This window comes from Micropterus dolomieu, linkage group LG06, assembly GCF_021292245.1.
Source record: "Micropterus dolomieu isolate WLL.071019.BEF.003 ecotype Adirondacks linkage group LG06, ASM2129224v1, whole genome shotgun sequence".
Classification (NCBI taxonomy): Eukaryota; Metazoa; Chordata; class Actinopteri; order Centrarchiformes; family Centrarchidae; genus Micropterus; species Micropterus dolomieu.
In genome coordinates this window covers 13,280,741-13,294,229 of record NC_060155.1, presented here as the reverse complement: position 1 = coordinate 13,294,229, position 13,489 = coordinate 13,280,741, and the positions used below count along the sequence as shown (strand labels likewise).

Below are 13,489 nucleotides of genomic sequence, written 5' to 3'. Positions count from 1 at the left end.
GGTGAAATGGTAGTGGAGAAATGGTTGCTTTCATCAGTACTGCTTATCTTCAGCTGGAAAGATGCAGTTACAATAGTAAATCCTGTTCAGTGTGAAATAATACTCCTCCAAGTAATTTTCAGGGGGACTATATTCAGTAATGGAGCACACAAAATTGCTTCACTGCTCAGTCTCACCAAGTTGTTAAACTGTGTAAAATGTTGTCTACATACACGCTATGCCTACACATGCGCACTGACGACCCAGGGTTAGGGTTACAATTTGGGATTTATGTACGCACTTTAAAAACATTTAGAGAAACATTTGAAAGTTTTATTCTTTTAACATGTTTATTTACATCTTTAAACGTTGAAATGTGTATTGTAATAGACTGTAGGCCTATAGGCTATTAACTTCTTGGGAGAAAACTCATAGTTCTATGTAAAATCAGACGTTGAGCACCCCCATATTGCCAAAATGGCATGAACCTTGTTTCACTGCGAAGCTTCGACTGTGAGATTGACAGTCGAATCAGGCTCCGCCCATCGAAGCTTCAATCCTCGATTATTCGGGGCCAGTCCTATTAATCATTTACATTTTTTATTTCATCATGGTAAAAACTGTAGACAATTTAATAAACTGTTCTAATGTCTACTTAAAGTAAGCTTTATGAGAGCTCTTTGTGGTCTTAGTACATGTGGGTGGCAAAAGCATACAGTGTGTGCTTTTAAAGATTTTGTTCTTTTAATTCCCAATATGTTAATGTACACTCATTTCCATTAAAATGATTTGAAATGTGTTTGATTTGTGGGACTGACCGCATCACATTCTGTTTTACTCCAGTCACACATAAGATTTGTGTTCGTGCAAAATTAAAAAACACAGCTTTAAGCCTAGTCCACAGTATACCACTACCATATCTACTCCTCTGTTCAATATGTTATCCTTTCTTACCCAGGTTAATGGGAATAGTTCATTATGTGTGGTGCGTCCGGTCTCTGTGGGTGTCAATAAACCTCCGGTCAGCCTTTCCATCACTGCATAATTTTGCATATGCATATCAGTGTTTGATCTTTTTCAAATACTTCACAAGCCCAGTTACCAAACAAAGGATATGACATGAAATCTCTCAGAGACAACAGCTGGAATTTTACATAACAATAACACTTTGTGTGCTAACATTGAGTGATTATTAAATTTGTAATATTTTCATTAATCATGCTTGCCACTTGTGTTTTCTGACGCCATTTCCCCAGTGTTGTAAGTGAAGAACCTCTCACATAACACTTTGGTGTCACTGGATCCATCCTAAGTGTCTGTGAAGTGCCTTTTAGAGCTTTTAAATGCATTACAAACAATGTCCAAAGAGAAATGGCAATCATGAAGTCCTGTAGTATGACTTCATATGAAACAAGTGGGACAGCTCAGAATTAACATAGCAGCACCTTTCAATGATATTCATTAAAATAGTATTTAAATGTCCAGTGGTGAACCTTTGGTGAACTAAACAATCTGCATCCACTATTAAAGCTACATTACCCTAACTTAGTGTAACCCAAACAGTATGACTATAGTTAAAATTTTAAACATAACATTAAACATTAGCCATTAAAATTAACCTAAATCACACAACATGGTTCTGGGGGTAGCAATGCCAGTCTGGCAGTCAGTCATGGTCTCCGAGGGTATTAATTCTACTCACTTTGGTGATCCCCTGACTTTCCCCTTGCGCCACCATGAGGTTTATATTTCAGTTTTTTTATTGAAATGTTTTGACAGCTATTGGATAGATTGTAATTACATTTGCTACACATGTTCATGTTCCCCTCAAGATGATTTGTAATGACTTTGGTGATTAGCTTAGCTTCACTAGCACTTAGCTAGATGAAGCACTTAGCTTCGTCTAGCACCATTATCAGGTCAAATATTGCATTTGTATGATAATCTGGGATGTTAAAATCCCTCCAAAACAAATGATATTCCCATTGGCATCAGCTGTACTTTGTCTTTAGTGCTAATTAGTTAATGTTAGCATGCAAACATGCCATGGTAAGTACCTGCTAAATATCATCTGACGTTAGCATTTAATTCAAAGCATAGCTGCTGTTGTAAGCACAGACACACAGAGACGTTAGTATGACTGTAGAGTCTTGTTTTTACATTATTGTGAATATTTGCTATAACTAATACAATTCTTTTACGTACAAACATCATGTACTCTAATGTACATCTGGAACAGACAGTAAAGAACCCAGCCACCTCTGCTCAACAGTCTTGTCTTGTCTGTCCAAATATCTGATTTGTCTCTATTTTGTGATCATGGCGAATTGCAGAATGGTGAATCAGGGTCCCCAGTGAGAGTAAAATCAAAATGAATGTGAATAATCCTCTGTAGTTTCATCAAGAAAACTGCTGTTTATGTATTTTTCCTCCACATCCTCTGGACACTGAACATCCCTGCTGCACATCAGAGGAATTGAGACTTTTTGTATTTGACTGTGCGTGCGTGGTGAATGTGTTTGTGTGTGTGTGTGTTTGTGTGTGTGTCTAATTGCAGTAATCTGCCAAGTGTGGAATAAATTCATCTGTTCTGCTGTGCTGTACAATCCTTTAGGGATGGCAACAATGTGGATTTGCACATGTTGCAGATTATCCAGTCATCACTAACGGCAAATTGGTGTGAAAACATGGAGGAAATGGTTGACACACAGAAAGAAGCAGACAGGGGGTTTGATGCAGTCAGGCAAATGCAATAAACCAGAGCTGAACTGCAATAAACTACACGCTCAGTGTGGGATTGAACTTTAAAGCTTAGCTAAGACCTAGAAACACTGAGAAAGTAAGAGGGAAAAAGTTGGATTAATGTGCTGCAAAATATCCTGTCAGTACAATAGAAGTGTTTCATGACGTTTAACTTGACCTTAACAGAGTAAGGGCTCAGATCCCGGATACTGTAATCCAGTCACTGCATCACACCACACACACGCCAAACACGTTATTAGAGCACCTCTGATCTCAGACAGCTTGTTGAATAAACATAATTTTCATATGAACGCTTTTAGACCCACATTAAAAGTTGTTCTTTAATTTGATATGATATGATAGACACATCATATCATATCATATCATTCCCCCCCCCCCATTTAATATTGAAACAAACCCCAAAGTTCAAATAGATTCTTGATGCGATTTGGTTTAATAGTTGTATCTGTGTGTTTTATGAAAATCATTTCTCATGCAAGTTCTTAAAAATGTCAGTTTATGAGTTCTACATCCACAAAAGGGGAGGGAAATTGTTAATCTAACCTCTGTTCCAAACAGGCAAGTAAATAAAAAACTGAAGGTCCAGAAAGTGCAGAGATGAGAGGAATTGAGGGGAAATTAACATAAGCTGAGCTACAAGACAGAAATGCTTGCAGTTGGTTGGAGGCAACAAAACACAACATCATAGATAGTAGAGTTAACTCTTTTTTTGGTTTGTTTTATTTCCTACTTACTTCCCTATACCAATAAAGCCCCTTTGAATTGAATATTAGACACAGAGGCAGCAAATAAATGCACAAATAACATGACAAATGAAATATACAAACACATTTGTGTAATGTAGAGCACATTTTGAATGTAGAGAAGAATATTAAAAAGAAAATGTTGATCCATTATTGCCCTCTGCTGGACATGGTCTCATCCTCAGTGCAAGGCAACAAAAAAGTCTCTCAATCACTTTATTTATACATCACAAGAAAGCTGCTGATTATTAGATGATGTACAGTCAAACAAACTGCCCTTGTTTTCAAAGATTCCAGTTTGCTAGATGATTGTTTTATTATGATTATTGACTTCATTCCTTTGGATTGTATTCCCAATTATTTTGTATATATCTATAAATGTTTCTGCACATATTTTCAATGCATTTGCTGGTTTTCAGATAGTTCTTAACTGTTCCTTATGTGCAGAAGATTTTTTCTCATCCTTTAGCCGTAACCACTCCACTAGGTGAGACTAATACTATTAATTCAATGACACCTGTCTCTTTATCTGTTTAAGTCCTCTGTGCCTATATTTTAAGAGACAATTCAGCAGTGTTGCTAGTCCTTGGGAGGCAGAAACTGAATATAAAGTTGAAACTCACTTGTTTTGAGTCCAATACTGTGCCCTGTGCTGTTTGATGTCCTCAAAAAAGTGGAGTTGATTTGCATAGGAAAAGGTAAGTTCAAAAGAATGTAGCAAAAACTAAACAACTCCAATATAAAAGATAAGAATTCAATGGCTTATGTAATTTAAAAAAGAGCTTGCATGAAAACTACACTATTTTCATTACAACAGTCTCCCATTTTAAAGAAGCACACTTTGAAGAAGTGGTATTATGCTCATTTTCAGGTTCAAAATCTTAATTAGAGGTTGTACCAGAACAGGTTTACATGGTTTAATTTTCAAAAAACACCATATTTTTCTCATACTGCACATTGCTGCAGCTCCTCTTTTCACCCTATGTGTTGTACGCTCCACTCTTGAGCTACAGAGTGATGCATCTTACTTGTACAAAATCTTTGTTGGGTGTTGCACATATGCAGTTCCCAGGTAAGGACTACTAGCCAATCAGAAGCAGAGAAGGGCGGGTCGCAAGAAACAAGGTAGTGTGATCCAAATCAAAGCCGCTTCAGACTGAGACCGTAACCTAGCAGATGGTATAAGTTACTCACATGTCCACAACCACACAAAATCATTGTTGCACATCTTACCATTAGGACTAAACGTTGAACTGTTGCCGGTGTTCTGACGATCTGTGCTGCCTTGCCAAAAAATGCTAACATAGCGCAAATCGATAGACTCGACTCTACTCGGCCCTGCTCCTGATCTCTTCTCGTAAAACTGTCAATATTCGAAATCAACACAGCTGATTTCACCTCAAAACTTCTCAGAAGTGGATTTAGTGATGAAATTCCATACGGAAACTGTAAAATATAAAACTTTCTGTTGCTGGCCTCTGTCTGGCACACGCAATGATGATGTAGTGAATAGTGACGATTCTCTCTGACCAATCAGCAGTCTGTCGTGTTTTCTTGTTACATTTTAGTATCCCTCAGCTCGCTTGGAACCTGGCAGGAGGTAAGGTGATACAAAAAAAAGTACATGGAAGCTGGTACAGGTGCGACATTTCTACAATGGAAAACCAGAAAAAGGCGAGTCGAGCCAAAGGGCCTCCGCTCAGACTAGCTTGGTTTGAGGGCGTGCCTGACCCCACTAGCTGCTTGGCAAGCTTTATGACGCGTTTTCATTGTGACGTCACAAGTAAAGGAAGTGAAGGGCTGGACTACAAACGAGCTGTTTTCAAACGGTTTAGAGCAGAGCTTTCTGTGGGAGATGGGAACTCCCTTTGGGCTGGACTTTTTCACTTTGCAAACCTGTTATATGCACAAAAAAGATATATAACCCAATAAAGGAGAGGGGAAAAGCCAAAAAGCATATTACCACCTCTCTAAGCATCACTCTTTCATTATATCCCTCATCTTCGGGTCGGTGGTTGTGTTCATGTGTTCACCAGAGAGATATGGATTTCAAATGCAGCATTCTTTCACTCAAACATCTCTGACAGGGTTGGTAGTGAGCGAATAGTTAGTGTGCTGCTATACTATGCATCTAAAAATTAACACTTGTTAGTAATCACAAAATCAGCACGGGGACAGACATTTTGTCTCCATCACTGATCTCACTTCTTCCATGCAGACTTCTGTCTCATTTCAACTCTCAATGACCTGAAAGCCCCATATATATTTTTTATTATCATATTTTTTTTATTTAATATGTCCCAATCTGTTTATTTGATGAATTTAAATGAAATCTAATCAACTTACGTCAGTGGAAGAAACTCAGATTGAGAGCTGTGAAAAGTTGGGTTATTAGATAATTATTTTCCCTGGTTATTTAGCCCATTGTATAAAACATAAAATCAGTTATATTTAAACTGTTTAGGCTGGATCTGAGGCAAGATATGATTAGGGGTGAAAACGTGTCAGGGAAAGAGTGCAATAGAGGGAGGGAGAGGAAGTGCTTAGACAAGGGCTTCAAGTGCTGGTTAGCAGTCAAGTAATTGGCAGCATGATTGTTTACAAAAATATCTAAACAGCTGAGTTGGCATTTTATTGTCACTAACATTAGCCACATAAGCTAGATGGGTAATATTTGTGGTTGATGTATTGCCAAATGAGCTCATTGCAGCATTATCTTCACAAATTTCTTATATCTGGTGAGCTGTTTGCCAGTTTAAAGAGGCCTCAGGTGAAAGAACTGTCAGAGTTAACCACTTGAATCACAATTATTATTATTACTACTTTTTTGTCCGACAGAACGAATGTCAGCTCTGCGTCTGTCTTGCAGCCTTTTATTTCACAAAGCTCTCTCTCCAGCAGTCTCTTGCATTGGTCACTCTTTTTTTCTCTTCCTCGCTTCCTCCTGCAATGTTTTCTTGTCTCTTCACAACCTCTGCAATGATATCCATACTGACAATACCAAGCTAGCTTCTTCCGATTAACTTATATTGTACATTATACTTTTTGCTTCTTCTTATAACTTGCTTGCTGAAGAGTCGTGTTGGTGCTGTAAAGCATTACGCTGTTGTCATGCCTGGGTTTTTTACTTCAGTGGCAGGCACTGCGAGCCTAGAGTAGCAATGACAGAGGCATGATGACTGTGTAGCATCAAAATGATTTTGAAGCTGTTGTTTTAAAATACAATTACTAGATAATGTTGCTTCAAGAACTGATTTTATATTTGTTGTTTCAGTTTCTTACTTACTTATGGAGTTGCTTGCACTCACTAACTGTTGCTAAATATTTTACTGATTGTGCCTTTAATTTACAGGCAACAAGATCTTTATTCTGGTGGAATGTAACTATTATTGATCTGGTTATGATGATTGTATCATTATTCACTTGTGGTAAGAAACAAATCAATGCAATGTATGAAATGTGGTACCTGATTATCAAGGCAGCAGTAGCACTGACAGTCAAATTATAAAATCAGTATAAGCACAAGTGTTTATGCATATTTTCATTTGGTGTTTTTCTTTCTGTGTGTTTTGCTTGGTTTCTGTTTAATTTGGTCTAATTTTGTTTTGATTTAATAAGATATAAAGATAAAGATAATAAGATAGAATAAGCATAACTAGAAAACTAATCATCTGAAGATTTAGACTAAAAATTAAAAGTGTTTCAGGCCTTGAAACACGGCGGTCTGCACTAGAGGGGATGTGATGTCTGCTTGCCTAAATGTTAAGAGTTAATTAAATATGAATGCTGAAATGAAACTGTATCAAGAGTTATTTTTTTCAGTTTCTTCTTGAGCCAAAAAGGATAACCCCAAGCACCATGACTAACAGCCTAGAAATTGATCAAATGTCTCATTTCATGTTCACTAGAGGGCAATGGTGAGGTTAGGAGATGAGATTGAGAGGAGTGACCCAGAAGTTCAAGTGCGGATCCTTTATCTCATGCTGCTGGAACATAGTGCATATTTTGTATCTGGAATGAGCGGAATTCAGATGGAAATCAAGGAGTGTTGTGATTGCTATGTCATACACACTGAAGAAAAGCATATTGGGAAATGTCCATGGACATGTTTTTAAGTCCGAAACAATCACAAAACATAATGCAGAGGAAGTTCAAATACGATGCTATTTAAAGTTTTTGCACCACAGGAAACAATAAGATCTATTCAGAGGGAAATTGTTTGGGACATTATGTTGATTTCAGTGGTGATGGGAGTCAATCTGACCTGTCACATGGAGTGAGTATGTGACATCAGCAGTATTGTATCCCAAAACTCTCCCACATTAGTCACACGTTAGACCCCACCTAGTTGCTATAAATGCCTCCTTGGACTCCAATGGCTACACCATCTGTAGGAGGGTGGAGGAATCCCCTCCCCACTGTTTGGGCAAGGAACTGTATATTTCCCTCAGGCTGAGGAAAGAAACAAATCAAAAGAGTATTTTATGCATCACTCCCTAATAATTTGACTCTTTTCTTTATACAAAACCAAGAACAGATATGTGGGCAGAGGGAGATGAAAGCCAGGACAGAATACAGCACACAGCTACTCCCACAAGATAGCAACAAAGCACAGCACGAGGTTTCCCCCACCTCCTATTCTCTGGCATTAGCAGATGATGATGATGCCAACTAAAAGCATGAGAAAAGTCTTAGTATAAACATTTCAACGTAAGCAATTCATACCACCAGATATAAATAACAATTTTCCATGCATTGTTGTCAGGTTGTTCTGACCACCTTAGAGAGATTTTCAGAGTTTCGTGTTTGACCCCATGGAGGCGTCTTTGGAGGTATAAATAACCAGCTTGTTTCATTAGATAGTCATGTACCTATACTCCCATTAAACTGAGCCATGATTGGTAGACCATATCCAGCAATGTGTGGAATTAAGGAGGTCTACAAAGGCTTAACAACACTGTTAATACATAAAACCTCATATTTGTCACAATGAAACTTCCTCAGGATGTTTTAAGCAAGCTTGCAATTTCAGTTTCTCCAATCCTTTGTAATCCTTTTCTGTTGAACTCCTCCTATTACTGAAAATCCTTTCCAATATAGTGTCATTTTTATTTGCACTTGGGATGACGAAATATGTTGGCTGTTTCATTGTTGTCTGCTATCATAGACATCATCTATTCTGTCACTGGAGCCTTGTCATTAAAAAAACAAGCGCAACAGTAGAGAGCAGAACTAAAAGAGAACAACAAGAACATCTTTTTGAACACTGAACCTGGTCTCTGCTCAGCAACATCCTAGCTTATCATGGAATTCAGTTCAATTCAATTCAATTTTATTTATATAGCGCCAAATCACAACGACAGTTATCTCACAGCGCTTTTCATAAAAGAGCAGGTCTAGACCAGCCTCTGTGATGTTATTTACAGAAGCCCAACAATTCCCACCAAGAGCAAGCACTAGGCGACAGAGGTAAGGAAAATGGAATGGAATGTCATGAAAGTAACAACAAGGCGACGACTGAGCATTCCCAATTAGTGAAATGCAGTAATAAATAATCAACATCATTCAGATGACTTCATGCACATTGAGGAACCAGAAAAAAATTCATGTGAACTTTGTGGGTGGCCTAATGGGCCTCTGGTGAATGCAAGGTATGTCCTGATACCAGCAAAGATAATGTGATCTCCAGGTGGATATCCTGACCTCTGAGGCAACCTATAAAGGCTCTCCAGAATGTCATAGTTGATATGTAATGGTATATATTTACACTTAATGACTCTAGAGATAATTAAAGCTGATACTGGGGGGGTTAGGCCTGGATCTACACGAAGCTGTCAATGAGCACAAGGATGTCTTTTTCTCCTCAAATGATCCGATGTATGTCATTAGCTAAGGTGATGAGGTTTAGTTCATAAACCATAGTTTTTATGCCCCTATTCTATGTGACCTTCTATAGAGGAACACTAGTAATAAACTCCAACCAATCCGTTTTTAAAATAAATTTTAATGGGGCTTTTTCCCCATCCCATCTTACAATGACAGGATACTGAGTTGAAATAACATGCAGCCCATACCTTCCTGATTTTGAGTTCAGCAGAGTGTTATCCTAATATTTGTACAAGTGCTTTGTCAATAGTGACGTTTCCTGTGCTCCAATTTTACTTTCCCCAAATAGTCATTATCATCAGAAATTTGTGGCCAAATCTGAACTTCAATGTTCCAGACAGAACCATTTTGAGGGAATTATTTCCATTAGCGCAAAAAGTAGCAGTGCAAGTCTTGAACAAGAGCAAAGAGTTGGTTAATTGTTGTTATTTATTGCTTTAGACAGGCTGAAGGGAAACTAGTAAAAAAGGAGACAGCAAAGGAGACCAGGAAGGGCGTGGACTCACTCACACTTAACTTAAATAATTTTTTTGTGTTAAAATGAATCCTGTAATACAGAACTGTTCCCCACACCTTATATAAACGTTATTATTAGATGAGTATATAATTGCTAATTCCATTTCATAGTGGGCCCTGTGGACACATTATTTTAGCCAGACTTACCCAGAACTGAGTTGGTCTGGTTACTACAATGGCATATTAGCTTTAGTACAGAGGCACAGAAGGGTGGTAACATTACAAGAAAAAACTCAGAATTTACTTAGATTTAAGTCATAATATTGCAAGAACAAACTCAGAGATTCTCTGAGATTAAAGTGGTAACGAGAAAAAAACTCTTTTTTCAATCATTACCAATACAAGACAAGATTCGGTGCAGAGCTTACAGACTGCAACAAAGCCACTTGAAAGCATGTGTCACATGCTTGTCTTTTAAGTTAAAGGAAGAACACAACTGTTACAGTCTAATTTGAAAGAGTTAAAAAAAACTTTTGTGTGTTATAATTATATTGAGCAATAATACAAATGCGAGCACAGTCTGGATGAGTCTATAACACTGAATTTGGAAATGGTCGTTAGGGACTCTATCTGTATCACTATAAGGCTCATGGCCAAGTGCTTCTTATTAATTGCTCGTGTTTGTACTAGAACTGAGGATTAGTGGAATTGGAGTGGTGGTGTTGGAGTGGGTGTCAATGAGGGGCCCAGTTTGAAAAATGTTGTCCCCTGTCCATAATTCCTAATGGTGGACCTGCCCTGCTTTTAAGTACAGAGGCTTTATTAACACAAGTTGTTTTTAGTATATCTCTGACTTTAATCTTCGCAAAATGTTTTGAAGTTTTTTTCTCATTAATCTACAACTTTAATCTCAGAAATACTTAGTTTCTTTCTCTGAATATTTCCCCCCTTCCCCTGCTTCATAACATTCTTTTACCTGCAATAGCCCTAATATTTTTTATGTTCTTGGGAAGCAGAATAATCAGAACTAGAGCACGATTACTTTCTCTTTGTGAAAATGGCCATATTATCTGATGTGAAGGGATTCTTTGGGGTCTGTTATGGTTGGCCCGGTGCAATGGTGTTGTGGTGGAAAACATGATAATGTTTTATCTGTCGCCTGGATACAAAAGAATGAAATCAGTTCCACAATGCCTATAGATGGCGAAAGAATGTTTGATTGTATTTCTCTGTATTACAGGCCTAAGTGTTTTCAGCATTCAAAACGTTTTCAAGGGATTTTGTGATACCACATTAGCTGAATAAGTTGGATTTTTTTCTTGCAGAAATGGCTACAAACATTTTGTGGATTCTCCACAGGAATAATGCCCTCACCGTAAAAATATACAAATTACAAATAAACACGTACAATAGTGGATGGAGCTCATCACCTAACCCCTAAGACAGGATGCAACAAACAAATCAGACATACCAAAATAAAACAAGCCAACCAGTACAGTCTGGAAGGCATGTTTTGAACTTGGGAAAGGGCTGTCACAATGATTGGCCCTATGCCTGATAGGCCTTGATTTGTAGACAATATCTGCTCTGTTGCTATAGTAATCCAGTGTGCAAAATGCTCTATGGAAAAGAAAATGATAAAAAAAAAAAAACCTATGTCACTACTGCACATGCATGCACACATCTTCAACATGTATGCAGAATTTATCAGGAGACTTCAGGCATATGATTTTTGCCATTTAGTGACATTCTCACAGCCTACTTCTTGATCTACAGGGCCTTTGTCTAACATGAAGTAAACCGAACCACCTGTCACCAAACTGATTGACTGGGACGTTGCTTTAATTAAAGCGGTCTAATTTATTCTGTATGCACATATGTTGTTCATGTTTATCTGCTCAACTTAGTTTTCAGTCTTGTTCACATGCTGAGTCTGAGCTGCTGCAGTAACAGCCTCCTGGCAGTGCCCTCTCATTAACATATAGGTCTGAAACAGCCTTCTGCTCACACATTTGATCCCTTTTCAAGGGGCCGTACACCCGAGTTGCCTCAATAGCTTTTATTCCTCACTATGGGGGGTTTGGTAGGAAACTGAATTAAAAACGGCAGCAGATCCTTTCATTGCTGTGTAGCTCAATAGAAAGAGCCAGCATCCCTTCAGCGCTTTCAATAAAAAAGTAGAAGTGACCTTTTCAAATTTTGTAATCACACTTTGTGATATTTATATTCTGACCTGCTCTCATTCAAATAGGTAAAGCGCAAAGGTTGACTGAAGCAGTCAGACTATTTAAAACAAAACTGCAATTGGCATGGACCTGAGGACACTCAGGTCCATGCCAATTGCAGTTTTGTAACCTCATTCTCTACAACTTCAAATTAGCAGATATCATTTCCCAAATTAGTGCTGTGATGTGACATGAGAGGCTTTACATCCAAAATGGTTGATCTGCATCAAATGATGTGACATTCAAAGTAATGGCTTGAAAACTTCACCCCTCTAACCTCATTAAGCCAGTGAGCACAGACTAAGCTGTGACTATGTTTACTTTTGTGGAAGGAGAGGTGTGACGTGAGGCTCTCTTACTGCCATGTTTGCTAGTGTTTTGGTGAGACAGTATACTTTATAGTTAGCCTACTGTTGCACCTGTCAAGTTTTCCAACAACAGACATTAATGCTAAAGCTCGAACTACGTAAAGTGAATAAAATCTCTGCCCCTAACTGACTTTTTATGTTTCTAGATGATTTGATTTAAAACGAAGAACCCTGTAAAAGATTCTTAAATATTCACATGATGGCTACACGATATACAGAACATTATTTCAGTCAAATTATTTCAAACCCATGGATACTCGTGCACGTTTAGCTCAGTCGGTAGAATGCTGTAAAATTGGAGGAGTTGTATGATCGATCCCTGAACATGGCAGATTTTCTTTCTCCCTTGTTAAACAAATTGATAAGCCTATAAGGACACTTTTTCACATGCTCGCAATGAAACATGTGCTGCAGTGCATGTGCATCCAGGCATTTGATCTGCATTCATAAACCTATGGACACTAATTTTCATTTCCTTGAGGAAATTCAGGAGAATCCAATCACACCTTTGCTGACAGCTTTTACAGAGGTGTGTCAAGTAAGGCAGAATCTCTTTCGAATGTCCTTCAGAACTTTTCAAAGTAAAAGCTCTCAATAAACTCAACATGAAGCATTGCTGCAAAAAATGTTCTTGTGCATTTATTTTGGTGGCACAATCACTTAAGAGGAAGAAATTGTTTGAGTAACTGTTCGCTGTCATGACTGAGATCTATTTCAGCATCAGCCACTATCAATTTACTTATTTTTTATTTTGCTGTTATCAAATCAATCTGGCCGCGGGCCAGATATTATTTATGTATCAAGTTTGAGTAAACTGTCTAGCTTTCAAGGGGAAATGTTGGTCAAGTTACAAATCTGTTTTGTAACAAGCCCTTGGCCTGGTAAGCTCAATAGCAACTCAGGATGTCATTAAGCAGAGAACATGAATACAGCTTTCACTGTTAACCTTTTAACAGCTCTCTTAACATCCAAGTCTAGTGCTCAGTTCCAAGCATTACTGTGCAGACCGGATACTGAGTCATCCATCTGTTTTCGCACTTGCTTTTAAAAATGCACCAAGTGGCATGGC

The 13,489-nt window shown here is 38.0% G+C and overlaps 1 protein-coding gene across 1 annotated transcript in view; it reads left to right on the top strand.

Moving 5' to 3' along the window:
• efcab14 (EF-hand calcium binding domain 14) overlaps positions 1-13,489 on the top strand; it is a 44,754-nt gene that overhangs the window by 1,601 nt on the left and 29,664 nt on the right. The gene's annotated exons all lie outside the window — the stretch shown is intronic.